The sequence below is a fragment of the Heptranchias perlo genome, chromosome 5, assembly GCF_035084215.1.
Source record: "Heptranchias perlo isolate sHepPer1 chromosome 5, sHepPer1.hap1, whole genome shotgun sequence".
NCBI lineage: Eukaryota > Metazoa > Chordata > Chondrichthyes > Hexanchiformes > Hexanchidae > Heptranchias > Heptranchias perlo.
The window spans coordinates 95388270-95406085 of NC_090329.1; positions in this window are offsets into that span (position 1 = coordinate 95388270).

Sequence of the window (17816 nt, forward strand, 5' to 3'; positions counted from 1 at the left end):
CAGCATCCGCGGCAGGCACGGCGTGCAGTTCTGGGAGTTGCAGTTACACAAGACAGAGGTGTGCCACAAGGAGCTGCAGAAGAGCAGAAAGGGGACCAACGGAGGGGCCGAGGTCGCAGGAGGCACTAACCTCGTGAAAGGGTGTACAGGCAGAGGCTGAGTTTCTTGGACCTCTCTGAGGAGCAGTGCTTACGAAGGTTCAGAGTGAGTTCCCAGGTGGTCGCAGACATCTGCACGTTCCTTCATGCAGAGCTGTTCCCGGCTGGGCCTGGTGGCAATGCATTGCCTCTGACAGTTAAAGTGACCACTGCCCTCAATTTCTTCACCTCTGGATCCTTCCAGGGCACCACCGGTGACATCACCAGGGTCTCTCAGTCGTCTGCACACAAGTCTGCATGACAGGTCACGGATGGATTGTTTGCCAGGGCATCCGACTACGTCAACTTCCCCATCGACAACATCAGCCAGACTGAGAGGGCAGTGGGTTTCCTCTCTCTGGCTGGCTTCCCATGGGTACAGGACGCAATTGATTGCACACTCGTGGCAATCCGAGCACCTCCAAATGAGCCAGACTGTTCGTCAACTGAAAGGGATATCACTCCATCAATGTGCAGTTGGTTTGCGCCCACCGGAAGAGGTTTCTGCCAAATTCCCTGGCTGCTGCAATGATTACTTCGTTCTGTGCGAATCCAAAAACCCGGTCCTCTTCCATGCACAAAACAGACTTAAGGGCTGGCTCCTTGGAGACAAGGAATACCCCCTGCAGACTTGGCTCGTGACACCTCTGAAAAACCCCACCAGCGAGGCACAGTAGCGGTTCAACGACAGTCATATCACCACCAGGTCTGTCATTCAATAAGCCATGGGAATAGTCAAGATGCAGTTTCGGTGCCTGGATCGATCTGGGGGAGCCCTTCAATACTCACTAGTGAGATTGGGTAGAATTATAATGTCCTGCACAACATCACTCAACAGAGAGGGTTACCGGTGGATGAGGCCCCATGCGGTCATGAAGCAACCGCATCTGCCATCAACATTGAGGAGGAGGAGGAGGAGCAGGGGGAGGAGGAGGAGGAGAAGGAGGGGCAACCCATTGGCAGAGCAGCGGCTCCCCTGGCTGCTTGGGAGGCCAGGGAGCCACTAATATTTGACCGATTCTCATAAGGAGATCACAAAGTGAAGATAGTCAAGTTCTCAGACCACCTGGAATGAGCACCACCAATACCAACCCCAGCCCCCACTCCCCGCACAAAACATTCCTACAACTACACATACACCCACTGTAAATGTACCCAATGGGTGGCATCAAGTCTCGCCATTCATGATGAAGCACATCAAAGGGTGCTTTCACTAAAGGGAGTCAACAATGGGCAAGACATGGCAGTGGTGAGAATTATAAGATTTAATGTACGTTTAACAAAAACCAAATATTAATGAAAAACATTACATTCTGTTAGACACCCTTGTGCATACACTTGGTGATTACAAATCCTTAGCCTTTCTCTTCCTACTACTTCTACGTGGTGCATCCCCTGTGACTGCGGCAGAGGCAGTGATAGGTTGCTCATGTTCCTGACTGCTTAGATGCTTTCGGCCTATGCCCTCTGGGTTTTGGAGTCTGGGAGGGCACCGGCAAAGACTGCTCCACCTGTGACTGAGCAGGGGCTGACTCGGCCACCTGCAGAGGAGGCAGCATTGCGGCTACTGGTTGAGAGGGGGGCAATGGGTGAGGCGTGGGAGCGCTTTGAGTGGAGTCCCCACTTCCATGTCCTCTTTCGCCATCATCCCTCTCCTGGGCCACGGCCACATCACTCCTACCACCCTGCTGGACAACAACTTGGAGCAGATCTGTGATGCGTTCTAAGGCCAGGGCTAAAGTATCTGTCTGCCTGTTTAAGGCGGCAGACATGTTGGCATCCAGAGTCCGCACAGCCTTTATCAGGGCCTGAATGGACTCATTTGTGAGCCAAGCTTGAAGCTCAATGGAGGCTGGCCTTCTCTCCATCGCAGGCATTCCCGCACTTACCTGTGTCCCAATCCACTAATGTTGGAGGTGGACTCCTCCATCTCCTCCGCTATTGTGGAGAGTGTGCGTGGCATATCTCCCAGTATCTTGCAAAGGTGCAGCTGTCCCTTGATCATTCTCCTTTTCAAGGGTGGCTCCCGGGGTTCAATATCTGCGTCCAGCTGAGCAGAGCCTGGAGAGGAGTGTGCCCACCGACACGGACACTCCACAGCTGCTCCTGCCACCAGTGTCTGCTCGTGCTCACTTGTGTGTCGTGGCTTACCAGGTAGCAACTCAACTAACTGACCACTAGGACCCACTGAGGTGTGAGTATCTGTGCTGGTGGATGGCTCGCTAATTTGCGACGGTGTGCCCTCAGAGGTTGGTAGGTCCTCTGAGGAATCGCCCTCTTCCACAACTTTTGTCCTTGAAGGACCTGGAAGAGAACACAAGGCAATATTAAGAACCATCACAGATGCAATGTTGCGATGAGCATACTGAGGTGAGCAACATGTCAATCATTAATAACATCAATTCATGTTGTGTGTGATGAATGTTAAAGTTCTGTCACCAGATGTTTGTGGGGTGCCAGTCTCGGCATTCCCGTGGGACAGGCACTCGACCGTCTGGCTAATTTCCAGGGCATCTTCCGCCGCCACTGTGAGGAGCACTATTTGCGGTGGCCCCCCTCTCCAGTCCTCGCCCTCTCCCGTACATTCTGAGCTTTCTTCTCCTACAAGGGGAGAAAGTATAGACGTGTGAGTGAGTGTTGGTGAAGTGGTCACCCAATGGATGAGTTGCTTTGGGTGAGGCTGACAATGAAAGAGATGCATCAAAGGGTGACTGCATGACAGATTTATCACATTGCATCAGGATTAGGGTGAATGGGAGTGGTGGGTTCACAAATGAGGAGGTGAGGAATGGCACAGAAAATGAAGGTAAGTTGACGAAGAGCCTTAAGTGGGTGTGAGGAGTGATGTGATGGAGTAAGCTTCACAAGGCAAAGTGTGAGGGGTGGTGGGGGTGATGTGCACCATGGAAAGCAGGTGAATCAGTAACTGTGCTCACTTTTGCTGACCTGGTCCGGTCATTGAAGTGCTTCCTACACTGAACCCAACTGCATGAGATGGTGCCCCTGCTGGTCACCTCTTCTACCACCTCGAGCTAGACCTTCTTGGTGGCAGAGGCAGGTCGCTTCCTCCTGTTGGCCGGGTAGAGTGTGTCCCTCCTCCTCCTCCTCACCCTGGTCAGCAGCACCTCAAGTGAGGAGTCACTGAACCTTGGCGCCGGCTTGGTCCTCTGCTGCTCCATTTTAATAAATTACTTCTCTCTCCCACAAAAGTCATTCATGCAATGGCCTTTTAAATACTCCAGCTGACAGCACATCATTCGGGTGTGCAATACGCCCGCTGCACAGCTTGGAGACACCAAACCCGAAGCCACATTAATGACCATCAATTACATCGCGATCGCTCGAGAAAAGGTAGGAAACTTTTTTTCATGTTTCCCACGTGCCCATTGACCCCCTCCACTGACATCCCACCGCCATGATAAAATCCTGCCCTTTGTGTCCTCCTCACAGCTTACGTTCCCACCTAGCTTTATGTCATCAACAAACTTGGATACATTATACTCGGTCCCTTCATCTAAGTCATTAATATAGATTGTAAATAGCTGAGGCCCAAGCACTGATCCTTGCGGCACCCCACTAGTTACAGCCTGCCAACCTGAAAATGACCTGTTTATTCCTACTCTCTGTTTTCTGTCCATTAACCAATTCTCTATCCATGCTAATATATTACCCCAACGCCATGCGCCCTTATCTGTGTAAGAACCTTTTGTGTGGCACCTTATCGAATGCCTTTTGAAAGTCCAAATATGCTACTGGTTCCTCTTTATCTATCCTGCTAGCTACATCCTCAAAAAACTCTAATAGATTTGTCAAACACGATTTCCCGTTCATAAAACCATGTTGACTCTGCCTAATCATATTATGATTTTCTAAGTGCCCTGTTACCACTTCCTCAATAATAGATTCCAGCATATTCCTGACGACTGATGTCAGGCTAACTGGCCTATAGTTCCCTGTTTTCTTTCTCCCTCCTGTCTTGAATAGCAGGGTTACATTTACCACCTTCCAATCCACTGGGACCATTCTAGAATCTAGGGAATTTTGGAAGATCATAACTAATGCATCCACTATCTCTGCAGCCACCTCTTTTAGAACCCTAGGATGTAGGTCATCAGGTCCAGGGGATTTGTCAGTTTTTAGTCCCATTAATTTCTCCAGTACTTTTTCTTTATTAATATTAATCACTTTAAGTTCCTCACTCTCATTAGACCCTTGGTTCCCCGCTATTTCTGGTATTTTTTTGTGTCTTCTACTGTGAAGACAGATATTTGTTTAACGTCTCTGCCATTTCCTTATTCACCATTAGAATTTCTCCTGTCTCAGCCTCTAAGGGACCCACATTTACTTTCGCTATTCTCTTCCTTTTTCCCTACTTGTAGAAGCTCTTACAATCTGTTTTTATATTTCTTGCTAGTTTATTCTCATATTCTGTTTTCTCCATCTTTATCAATTTTTTGGTCATCCTTCACTGGTTTCTAAAATTATTACTTTATTAAATTAATAACTTAAAAGTAGATAAACTAATTAGTTAATAAAACTAAAAATATCAAGTGAATAAAAACTTTAACTAATTAAATATATAAAACAAGCTTAGACAGTAGGCTATTTGACTTCGCCTAATCCTTGCCTAACACCCACACATTTTATAACTGTGGTTACTGATTAATGAGCAGAAGTGGGCACCCTTACATTTTTGCCTCCCCAGTATAGGGACAGTAAGGCAAATTTAAACTTCCCAGCTAAATCAGCGCACATAAAAGGTTGAACCTGGAACCTTTCTGGTCTCCATGCACACCCAGGGCTACTGATTCTTCTACATTCACAGAGAGTCTCAGTTATGACATTGCAATCTCCCATCCACCTCACTGAAGTTTATTTGGACAGTAAGGAAAGCAGTGAAATCAGCTCCTTACCTCCCTCTTGCTCAGCAAGAGAAAACAAGGCAAAACCACATGGTCTCCACTCTGTCAGTAAGTCCCAGCTTCATGCTTTCCCATTGTTTTCTCTTGCTGAGGAAGAGGGAGGTAAGGAGCTGGACTTTATTGCCCTCCTTGCCCCCAGATAAAGTCTCCCACCATACACATTGCCACCTCCTTGACCACATCGCACAAAGCCTTGCCATCTCAAAGGTTTCTACCACAAATAGGGCTATTTCCAATCAATTTTTCATTTCTTTCCTCATTGCCTGGTCCTAATCCTTCTACTTTCTCCCACCCCCACATTTTCCCCTGGTATAGAAGCTTGGTGAACCCAAGTTTTGGGCCACAGACTAGAGCATACATAATAGATGACTGGCCTGGCAGTCCACCACCAGATCTGGCTTGACACCCTCAAGTAATATTGCTGCTCTCTCTGTGACTTACTCTTCCAATACCATAGAGTTATCCTGGAAAATAAGGACAGCCCCAAACTCTTCTCCACCACAAACCACCTCCTTGGATTTCCCTAACCCCCTACCATTCATCCTCACCCTAACACAAAATGTAAGGAGCCCATGGATTTCTTGGTATCCAGATTCAAAGCCATCCTCATAGCTGCCTCTTCCTCTTCTAACATTTCCTTCCCTCCACTCCACACCTACTCCCACTTGACTCCTCCCTAGTCCTATGTCCTGATCCAGCTCCATAGTTTCCACAACTCATGAAAGACGCACTGCTCACCAGCCCGTCACTGACAGTGTGACTTTTAATGACTGAACAGAAGTGACTATCTTCTCAAATATTTTCAATCATTAAAACAATGATAGAGCAGGCTACCAGAGTTTATGTTAACTCTGAAAGATTCAATTTTTTTGGCAGGGCTTCATACCAGATGTTTTCATATTACAGCCAAACTGACTCAAAGGTTCTTGAATAAATTGTATCATTATGAATGCATATGTGAGTGTGTATTAATATGTACACACGTACCTCTCCAGGATGATTTCCGGAACATTGTCCTTTGATTTGCTTTAAGAAGTTAAAGGATGTGTACCTGTCCAAAGGTGATTTTCTAAATTTGCCAAGAGGACAAATCTTGCATTGTTGACATTAATTATCAGCTCTTAAAGAGGAATCTGGAGAGCCATTAAAACAGGAGTTATTCCCTTGCTGCCGAGAGCACAACTGCTCTTACTTTCTATACCTCTTTGATTTCCTAGTCCTGACTGGTGATACTGAGAATTAAATATGTTAGTCCAGTGTAGTTGTATTGGTTCATAGTTAGAACAATATTTTCTTTCCCTGTGACCACCCAGCAGCAACTAAAAGCCAAATATGAGCTTCATTTGTAAGATGTGCTACTGTCTTGGGAGCAATTGACTGCACATACATACTACCTTATTGGAGACAAGATTAAATTCATTTGTACGTTCAGTTGGCCTGTGATATCTGATGCCTTTTATAAATAAACCAAGAAGGAGACACTGGGTTGCCCCAGTGTCATCAAACAAAAACCAAGCAAAAGTATCCCCTTTTTAGTGGGTCACAACTAATAAAGAACTTGAAATGTTAACTCTGTTTCTCTCTCCCCAGATGCCGCCTGATCTGCTGAATGTTTCCAGCCTTTTCTGTTTTTATTTCAGATTTCCAGCATCCGCAGTATTTTGCTTTTATTTTGTGATACCAGATGCTAACTTACTCCCATTTTAGTTGTTCAAAATTCCAATGGTCATGCTGTGACTGTTTAACTCTGGGCTTGTAAATGAGTTTCAGAATGAGATATCATTAAACACCAATTTACATATAGTGGACCTATATTGATGTCAACGTTCAATGCAAACCAAAATTAGATTGAAGATTAGGCACACTCCTAAGCCTATGTTATTATTTGTTGCTTTTGCTTTTAATATTGAAAAGGGTCACTGCTACATTTTTGAGTTTCACACTAGATATACTTCCTGGATTCAGTGTCACTCACTACTCCCACAAGCGGACCTCAGATCCTCAATGATCTGGAGTTGCCTTTACCTGCCCAAGATAAATGATAAATGATGATAAATGATAAACGATAAATGATAGAGAGATGCAGGGATCGAACAGAGCACCCTTGCCACCATATGCAGCTTACTCAGATCAAGTCTTAGGCTATAAACCAACAAACAACTTATTTAAAACAAGTACATAAATAATATCCAGTGAAAAACACTATGGGATAAATTTTCAACTTGCTGCCTGTGGGTAAAACTAGCACTGCGGATCGGCCATTATAAAAACTACCTGATCTTCATCTCCATACAATGACAATTGGATGGTTTTTATAATGGGTGGCCGATTCGCGTTACCAGTTTTACAGTAAGTTGAAAATCTACTCTTATGTTTTACAGTAACTATTCTCCTTCATACATATTAAAACAATAAAGATGTTTCCTCTATCTCTCAATGTAAATTGAACCTTGGAAACAGATGTTCACTTCTTACATGGTGAGTCACTGCCATGGGTCCAACTAACCCAGTTCTTCTGCTGGTAGATATTGTAAACTGTTGTGCTACGTGCAGTAAGCTCAATATAAACCCATAATTGGAAACCCCGGGCTCAGGTATGTCTGTCAAAAGCATTCATTAGTCCTGCCCCAACCCGCAGACCTGACCCATTCTTCACCCCAGACATAGTTGTGTCTACCCTGGGACGTCCTGATTCTTTTATCTGTACCAGGTGACTTGAAGCTATTGATTCAAGAACCTGTGAAAACATGTCACAACAGAAGATATGAACAAGCAAGGGCTTTTATTCACAATTGCTATTCTTCGCCAATTATACAGGATGTTTCTCCCACAGTTTGAAGTATGTGCAGTAGCTAGGACATAATGTTTCATCCATCCAGCTATTAAAGGTACAATAAGACAGATATAACCCAAAGCCTTTGCATTCAGTCATCATTAACATTTTAAAAGCATAATTTTACATCAGGAACCAGTCAGAGCATTGTTAATGTATAAACATTCCCTCATTGATACCCACTCAGCCAACCTGTATGGGTTCTCATCCATTTACAAAGACAGCAACTGTGCATACCAAGGACTTCCTGAACTACGCCTGCCTTGAGGTGTGAATATCAGTTTATAATGTAAAGTCCCTCCAGTTTGCAGGCAACAGTTAGTAATAACCGATTTTAATGCTATAGGTGGCTGCATGCCGGGTGGAAATGGGGCAGTAGCATCTTGAAATGGTGGGGAATGACTTACCACTCCGTTCCCGAGAACTTACTGTGGGGTGGCAGAATTGCCCGCCTGGTTCAGGCGGTAGGCCATTTAATATGTAAATTGGTGTACTGTGATGTACATAGGATCCCGATTGCCATTAAAGGACTCAACTGTTGAAGCAGATAACATTGATTCTTTAACAGGAGGCTTGATGCGTACATGAGGGAGAAGGGCGGAGAGGGATATGGGGGCAGGAGGTAATTAGAATAGGAGGAGGTTTGTGTGGAGTATAAACACTAGCATGGACCAGTTGGTCTGAATGGCTTGTTTCTATGCTGTAGATTCTGCGGACAGAACAACCCCCGGATCTGGGTCCTGAGACTGGCCGGGCCACCCCATATTGTGCTGGTCCAGAGCCAGCAGGATGCCCCACGGCGTTTGTTTTCTGCCCGCAGCTTGTCTGCCCAACGTTGATGAAGCCTGGCCCTCAGAATGGACCGGGCCTCCCATCGACACAATCGGGCTGGTTGGCCATCCAAAAACTGCACGGAAGGAAAATCTTCCCCTGTGCGTGTAATGTCATGTTAGTAATAGTGAATTCAAATAAATAATCTAATACAGACAAAAATACATTTTTGTTACAGGCACCTTGAGACATAAAAATTTATGTATTTGGATGATTTGTTTTCCAGGTGCTTTGTTAGATATCAATCCGTAGGGAGAACAGCTCTTTAATTAACTGTGGCTATTCCCTAGCAGCACTTCAGCACCTTGACAACATTGGAAACCTGTTTAATAGCATTGCCAGAAGCATAATTGAAATCTCAATTCATATTAAACCAGATAATTCTGTATCTTGCTGCTGAATAAATTTTGCTTTAGCACCACAATGCTAGGAAATGCTGATAACATCTAATCTAAATGCTAATTCTAAACATGAATAAAACTTTGTCTTTATGATGTGTATTGTCACTCTTAGGATATGCGCTAATATTCAATCATCATTTTTAAATATCAGTCTATCAAGAAGTTCCAAACCTCATGTGGACAGTAAACATCACAAAATGGATGCCCTAATCGTAAAGGTGACTTACTACAGAACTTGTATTTATATTAGCTACTCCATTCAGCTGAAATATTAGACTTATAGATAAATAAAATTCTTCGACTATGCAGAGTAAGACGTACGATGAAATATGATTAAAATTAGTGTCTATTTGAGCAGTTAATTCCAGAAATATACATTATATTAAATAATGAAGCTAATAATTCAATATAATAAGTGACATAAACTGCACTGGTATTTCCTTGCTGCTCGAAGTACGCACCATTAAACAAAACTGATTATTTTACTGGAAGAGAGACCATTACAGCAACAGAGCTCCTTTAATTTCTTTCAAACTGTTACTTTCACCACACTTAAATTCAACTGAACAGTGTAATTTACTGGATCAAAAGCAACTCCAGCTACTGAGATCTACAGTTAGCTGGGTTTGACCCAGCCCAGCAGGGACCTCTTTTCTTTCTTTCCTTCCCTTTCCCAAATCTAATCAAACAAATTGCCTCAACTGTAAAATATTCATTTCCCCTTGTGTATGCACAACCATGTCAACAAGTCTTATTTACCATCTCTTCCATCTTGTGATCAAAACACACACAATTACTTTGCAAAATATGCACATGTATGTAAAATTCTGGAAAAATAAAACAACGAGGTTTGAATTTTTGAAAGCTGGCAAGGGTGTTGTAGTTTAAATTTGAGGCTGTGCAGATCATGCAACCTTCTGCTTAATTGTGACATCTGTAATTAATGCAATTGGGAATGCTCACCACCTGTCACCAGGGGATCTCTGCAAACATAAAAATACGCTCTGAGCAGTATTCATTAAAGTGAACGTTGTATGGACCAAAGAACCACATCTGAACCGTGGACCCATCTGAGACTGCCCCTGGAATTGTGAACGACTATGAAAATAAGCTCAGATTAGAAAATTGAGTGCTATTAGCACTTAAGATTCAGAGGGGCTATTAAAGCAGTGCTAACCAAATTAGAACTGACACCTGAGGATGAGAATCGTCCCCACGTGTTTCCCATCATTTGTGCCTTAGCAACGATGGGTACTGGAATGTCGGGAGTGCCTGGTGTTCAGCTAAGCAGCTGCAGAGCAAATTGAAAATTTTAGGTTCTCCTTGCCTCATGTGATCAATCACAGGGAAAAATATTAAATTATTTTTTTTTAAAAGTACTGTGGCAGGTGTTTCAGTCATTTCCCTCTCTCCACTCCGCACCCCCCCCCCACCATCACCATTCACCCGCCCAACGCAGTTGACCTAACGGCAGCAGAAAATTATTCAAATGACCCTGAACCTGGGAAATGGGCTGAGGTCAGGGGTACAGGAATGGGATGGATGAATATTCTACTAATGTTGCAGCCGAAAGGAAAATCTGCCCCATAATCTCTTAATAAGGAAAGCTTATGCACAAAGCTCAGTCTCCGTTAGGCATGAAATGGCTATTGGGACAATCCTTGTTTCCATTGCCAAACAACCATTCTAGCTACAGAATACCAGGTGAAAAGCAGTCCCAGTTAGAAAAATCTCCAGGTAGCAGAGTTTGACCCAATCCAGCAAAGACTCCTTTTCTTTCATCTATCCTCCTCCCAAACCTAACTACTGAGTACTTATCTCATCTATCTAAGAAGGATGAACGGTTGAGTGAACTCTGCCAAGATTTGAATCCGACAAATTGTGGTGCCCAAACCTAGCCGTTAATTGACTGAGCCTCCCAGTTATTAAACCTTTGATTAAAATAGCAGTGTGTGAGTGCAATTTGTTTTTAAAGTTTGGGAGCCTATGCAATGGCATCTTGATCACTCTATAATCCTTTGCAATCAGCTTTTAAACATTAAACCAGTAAATTAAAGAGAATGAGACCAGCAAACATATAAAAATGCTGGAAAATGACACAGGTACACACAAATCAGTAATCCACTCAAACAACGTATTTTTACTTCTTAGTCAGTCTTTTAATACTGAAGCTTTGTTTTGGGTATCTCTTTCCCTTCTTGTGAATTCTAATTGTCGTTGTTTGTACAATCGTTTCATGGATACACAACATAGTAGAAAAGATAAATAGTTTCTGAACAAGTCATTAATTATTGTGTGGCATCAACCACTCCAGCATGCAATAGAGTTATATAAGCTTTTAAACATTAAACCAGTAAATTAAAGAGAATGAGGCCAGCAAACATATAAAAATGTCATCTATAGACACAAACTCATAAGGTTCTCTGCAATAATATATTATTCCACTGCATTTAGCTTTGTGTCCTATTAAATATTTAAATATTGCTGCTCAGCAACAGAAATGAACAAATGGACCATGACGCTTTACTGGGAGTAGAGCCATACTTTTAAACTGCACAAATCTGCTCTCTTTTAACATCTGTTTCCCATGGATAGTGTTAATCATCATCTTTACACCACTTATTCATTATTGATTTTTATTCCATTTTTCTACCTTTCATCACATTTTTTACAATCCATAATTTTTCTTTTTTCTTCCCTCTTCCAATTTTCTCCCCTTCTTCTTCATTGTCTCCTGACGGCAGTGGCTCGTGCTGGAATATGGTTGCAGTTACTCGGATCTCTCAGGCATTGCACACAAGGAGGCACTCTTTGTTTGTGTGCCTAGATAGTGAGTGTCAGCATACTATTCAGCCATGCAATAAAACTAAATGCTTACACATGCATACCTCCAACAGGGTTACTGGATGGCAATCATGAGCGGAACCCACTTCAGGGACATTGTTATGCAGGGACTCATGAACAGTGACATCAAATGACACCTACTCACCAGTTATCTCATCGTTCAGTTTGAGTTCTGCCAGAACGATTCATTTCCTGACCCTGTCACAGTCTGGATCCAGAAATGTACGTGAGAGCTGAATGCTAGAGGAGAGGTGAGAGTAATTGCCCTCAACGTCAGGACAGCAATTGACTGTGTATCGTACCTAGCAAAGCTGAGGTAAATGGGGGACAATGGGCAACCTCTCCATTGGCTAGAGTCATAGCTGATACAAAGAAACATGGTCATGATTGTTAGAAGCCAATCATTGCAGCCAAAGGACATCACTGACAGAGTTCCTCCGGACAACGTCCTCAGGACAGCACTCTCAGCACAACCAACTTTAGCTGCTTCATCAATGACCTTCCCTCTGTCATTAGGCCAGGAGTGGGGCTGTTCACTGATGATTCTACAGTCTTTAGCGCCATTCACAGCTCCTCCAATAATGAAGCTGCCCATACTTGCCTAAACAGCACCTGGACAACTTCCGGGCTTGGGGCTGCCAAGAAGCCACTAAAATTCATGCCACATTAGTGCCAAGCATTTACCACTTCCAACAAGAAAAGGAACAATCACCTCCCCTGATCTTCAATGGCAGCATCTTTACCAAGTCCTCCATGATCAACATACTGGCATCATCTATGACCAGAAACACCATATATACAAGAGCAGGGAAGAGGCTGAGTGCTCCTGACTCCCCAGTACCTATCCATCATCTATAATGCTCAAATCAGGAGTGTGATGGAAACATCACCATTCACCTCAGCCAACAGGATCTGATTATGCCGAATGTTCTGTTTCCACATTGTAACTTCCATGTATTTCTAAGGACAACAGCAGCAATGCCATGGGAACACACCATCTGAAAGTTCCCCTCCATATTACACACCTGGGCTTATATCACTTATCCATCATCTACAATGCTCAAGTCAGGAGTGTGATGGAAACATCACCATTCACCTCTGGTTCAAAATCCTGGAATTCCCTACCAACACCATTGTGGAATCACCATCATCTCAAGGGCTACAGTAGTTTAAGCAGAAAGTACACCACTATCTTCTCAGGGCAACTAGGAATGGGCAAGAAATGCAGCCTTGTCAGTGTCATCCACATCCCGAGAACAAATAAAAATACAAAGGTAGAGTTTCAGGTAAAGACATTGAGCTCAAAAAATCTGCGGCCCTTCTGACATTCTCCTACTGTAACTTTGGTGGGACTCTGTCAGCAGGGCCGCAATCCTGATGCACAGGGTGGGGCTAAACCTTCACCTTCCCCAAATAAGGCCATTGGGGGATAAGTGAGCGGACCTGGTGGTGAGGACTCCCTGATGTTCTCACTTCTCCAGTCCTCAGGAGGTCCTAGGATAGAATTAGCAGAGGTCTGTCGGGTGAAACCCGTGAAGAGTGGAAATCGGGCCCACGGAACATGGACTGGACCCTTGAAGAAAAATTTCAAATTATATATATTTTTAAGTGGCCCCCTTTGTAAGGGGTTGTGCATCTATAACTTCCATCTGTGGGGATTTGATGCCCGAACCGTGGCCTGGCATTCCTCCACTAGACTTTCCAGGCCCTCTAATATGGCAGATACCTCCTCAGTGGTGCAGATGCTCGCCATTTCCATGCGAAACAAGGGTCCTCCATGTGACCTCGTAAAAGTTTGCCAGGTCAATGGTAGAGGTCTCCGGCGGGTGTATCCCAAATGCAATACTCCCTCAACCCCCAGCAGAATTTTGGGGCCACTTTCTTGCAAGAGTTTGGTGTATGAAGCTTTAGACATGCTTCAGACTGATTGAGAATTTTGAAGTGCAGTTGCTGTAGCCCTTGTGTTTTTAGCAGGAAGGAGAGATTTCTCACTTTAGTTCGAGCACTTATCAGGAAGTTGTTATACCCCACAGCTGGTAATCTTTTGTCCATTAATTTTAATAGATGAATAATCATGAGCTGGGGCTGTGCCATTTCCCATTATGTTGGAGCGGAAAATTCCCCATGAGTTTTGGCTTGGGTGCCAGCAGCTCATGTGATGTTGCTCTGATCTTGTAGAGGATTAAAAGCCACAGCCAAGTCTTTTTGATGTTACAGAGAATGAACTTTGGCGTGGAGTATATATATATATACATATATATATAAATCATCTCCATTCAGCCCACTGGTCTGATTTGGAATCTACAAGAGCAAATGGTTTTTTTTGCTGATGTTAAACAGGACACGTTATTGCATTATTCCACTAGAGGCCAGTTCCTCAAAATGGCCAGGAATTCAGAATCTTATTGAGGGCTTTAGTCTGTGGTAAGTAGCAAAAGCAGCCGAACATATACAGGCATGGTTGTGCAAAATTATTCAGTGGTGCAGTTATTGTAGAAGGAGGGAATGGATATCAAACATACACATTAACCCACAAAAGGATATTTAGAAAAGGCCGACATATTTAGGAGACTTGCAGGTAAATGATACAATTGAACCATATTAAGTGTTTTGCCATGATGGTCCGGCCAGCATGGTGTGGGGCAGGCTTGATGGACCAGCTGGTCTTTTCATGCCCATCAATTTTGTATGTTCATATCAATCACTGAATCAGAATTCATGCATTTGTGAATATTCTGGCCTAAATATGTAAGAACCTTGGGCACAATTTTAAAATGAAAGTGCGGGTGCATTGGGGGGCAGGGGGGGAAAGAAAATTCGGATTTTCTGGAGCGGGAAGGAATCCCAGCTCTAACACGCTGAAAAACTAGCACGACCCAGAGACTTCTGGGTGCGCGCGCTGTTATCATAGAATCATAGAAACATAGAAAATAGGAGCAAAAGTAGGCCATTCGGCCCTTCTGGCATGCTCCGCCATTCAAAATGATCATGGCTGATCGTCTACCTCAGTCCCCTGTTCCCGCTTTTTCCCCATATCCTGATCCCTTTAGCATTAAGAAATATATCTATCTCCTTCTTGAATACATCTAATGACTTGGCCTCCACTGCCTTCTGTGGTAGAGAATTCCACAGGTTCACCACCCTCTGAGTGAAGAAATTTCTCTCATCTCGGTTCTAAATGGCATATCACGTACCCTGAGACCGTGACCCCTGGTTCTGGATTCCCCAGCCATCGGGAACATCCTCCCTGCATCTAGTCTGTCTAGTCCTGTTAGGATTTTATATGTTTCGATGAGATCACCTCTCATTCTTCGAAACTCCAGTGAATATAGGCCGAGTTGACCCAATCTCTCCTCATACGTCAGTCCTGCCATCCCAGGAATCAGTCTGGAAAACCTTCGTTGCACTCCCATCATGGCTGATCGTCTAACTCAGTCCCCTGTTCCCGCTTTTTCCCCATATCCCTCAGATAAGGAGACCAAAATAGCACACAATACTCCAGATGTGGTCTCACCAAGGCCCTGTATAACTGCAGTAAGACATCCCTGTTCCTGTACTCAAATCCTCTTGCAATGAAGGCCAACATACCATTTGCCTTCTTAACTGCATACTGCACCTGAATGCTCACTTTCAGCGACTGGTGTACAAGGATACCCAGGTCTCGTTGCACCTCCCCTTTTCCCAATCTATCACCATTCAGATAATAATCTGGCTTTCTGTTTTTACAACCAAAGTGGATAACCTCACATTTATCCACGTTATACTGCATCTGCCATGTTCTTGCCCACTCACCCAACTTGTCTAAATCACATTGGAGCCTCTTTGCATCCTCCTCACAGCTCACATTCCACCCCAGCTTTGTGTCGTCTGCAAACTTGGAAATGTTACATTCAGTTCCCTCATCCAAATCATTGATATATATTGTGAATAGCTGGGGCCCAAGCACTGATCCTTGCAGTACCCCACTAGTCACTGCCCGCCACCCGGAAAAAGACCCGTTTATTCCTACCCTCCGTTTCCTGTCTGTCAACCAATTCTCAATCCATGCCAGTATATTCCCCCCAATCCCATGTGTTTAATTTTGCACACTAACCTCGTGTGGGACCTTATCAAAAGCCTTCTGAAAATCCAAATACACCACATCCACTGGTTCTCCCCTATCTATTCTACTAGTTACCTCCTCAAAAAACTCCAGTAGATTTGTTAAGCATGATTTCCCTTTCATAAACCCATGGTGACTTTGTCCAATCCCGTTAATGCCTTCCAAGTGTTCTGTTATCACATCCTTTACAATAGACTCTAGCATTTTCCCCACTACTGATGTTAGGCTAACTGATCTGTAATTCCCTGTTTTTTCTCTCCCTCCTTTTTTAAATAGTGAGGTTACATTTGCCACCCTCCCATCTCTAGGAACTGTTCCAGAGTCGATAGAATTTTGGAAGATGATCACCAATGCATCCACTATTTCCAGGGCCACTTCCTTTAGTACTCTGGCATGTAGATTATCAGGCCCTGGGGATTTGTCAGCCTTTAGCCCCATTAATTTCCCTAGCACTATTTTTTTACTAATACTGATTTCCTTCAGTTCCTCTCTCTCACTAGACCTTTGGTTCCCTAACATTTCCGGGAGGTTATTTGTGTCCTCCTTTGTGAAAAGTATGTGTTTAATTGTTCTGCAATTTCTTTGTTCCCATTATAATTTCCCCCATTTCTGACTGTAAGGGACCTACATTTGTCTTCACTAATCTTTTTCTCTTGCCATATTTATAGAAGCTTTTACAGTCAGTTTTTATGTTCCCTGCTAGTTTACTCTCATACTCTATTTTTCCCATCTTAATCAATCTCTTTGTTCTCCTTTGCTGAATTCTAAACTGCTCCCAATCCTCAGGCTTACCGCTTTTTCTGGCAATTTTATATGTCTCCTCTTTGGATCTAATACTATCACTAATTTCTTTTATGAGCCATGGTGGAGCCACCTTTCCTGTTTTATTTTTGCGCCAGACAGGAATGAATATTTGTTGTAATTCCTGCACACATTCTTTAAATATTAGCCATTGCCTATCCACCGTCATCCCTTTTAGTAAAGTTCCCCAATCTATCCTAGCCAACTCACACCTCATACTTTCGTAATTTCCTTTATTTAGATTCAGGACTCTAGTTTCGGATTCAACTACTTCACTCTCCACCTTTATGAGGAATTCTATCATGTTATGGTCGCTCTTCCCTAAGGGACCCCGCACAACAAGATTGTTAATTAATCCTTTCTCATTGCACAATACCCAATCTAGGATTGCCAGTTCTCTAGTTGGTTCCTCAATATATTGGTCTAGAAATCCATCATGTACACACTCCAGGAATTCCTCCCCCACAGTATTATTGCTAATTTGGTTTGACCAATCTATATATAAATTAAAGTCACCCATGATTATAGCTGTACCTTTCTTGCATGCGTCTCTAATTTCCTGTTTAATGCCCTCCCCTACATCTCCACTATTGTTTGGGGGCCTATAGACAACCCCCACCAATGTTTTCTGCCCCTTGGTGTTTCTTAGCTCCACCCATACAGATTCCACATCGTGATTTTCTGAGCCAATATCCTTCCTCACTATTGCATTGATTTCCTCCTTTACTAACAACGCTACCCCACCTCCTTTTCCTTTTTGCCTGTCCTTCCTAAATATTGAATACCTCTGAATGTTCAGTTCCCATCCTTGGTCACGCTGCAGCCATGTCTCCGTAATCGCAACTATATCATGCCCGTTAATATCTATCTGCGCTGTTAATTCATCTACCTTATTGCGAGTGCACCGTGTATTAAGACACAACGCCTTTAGACTTGTCTTTTTAA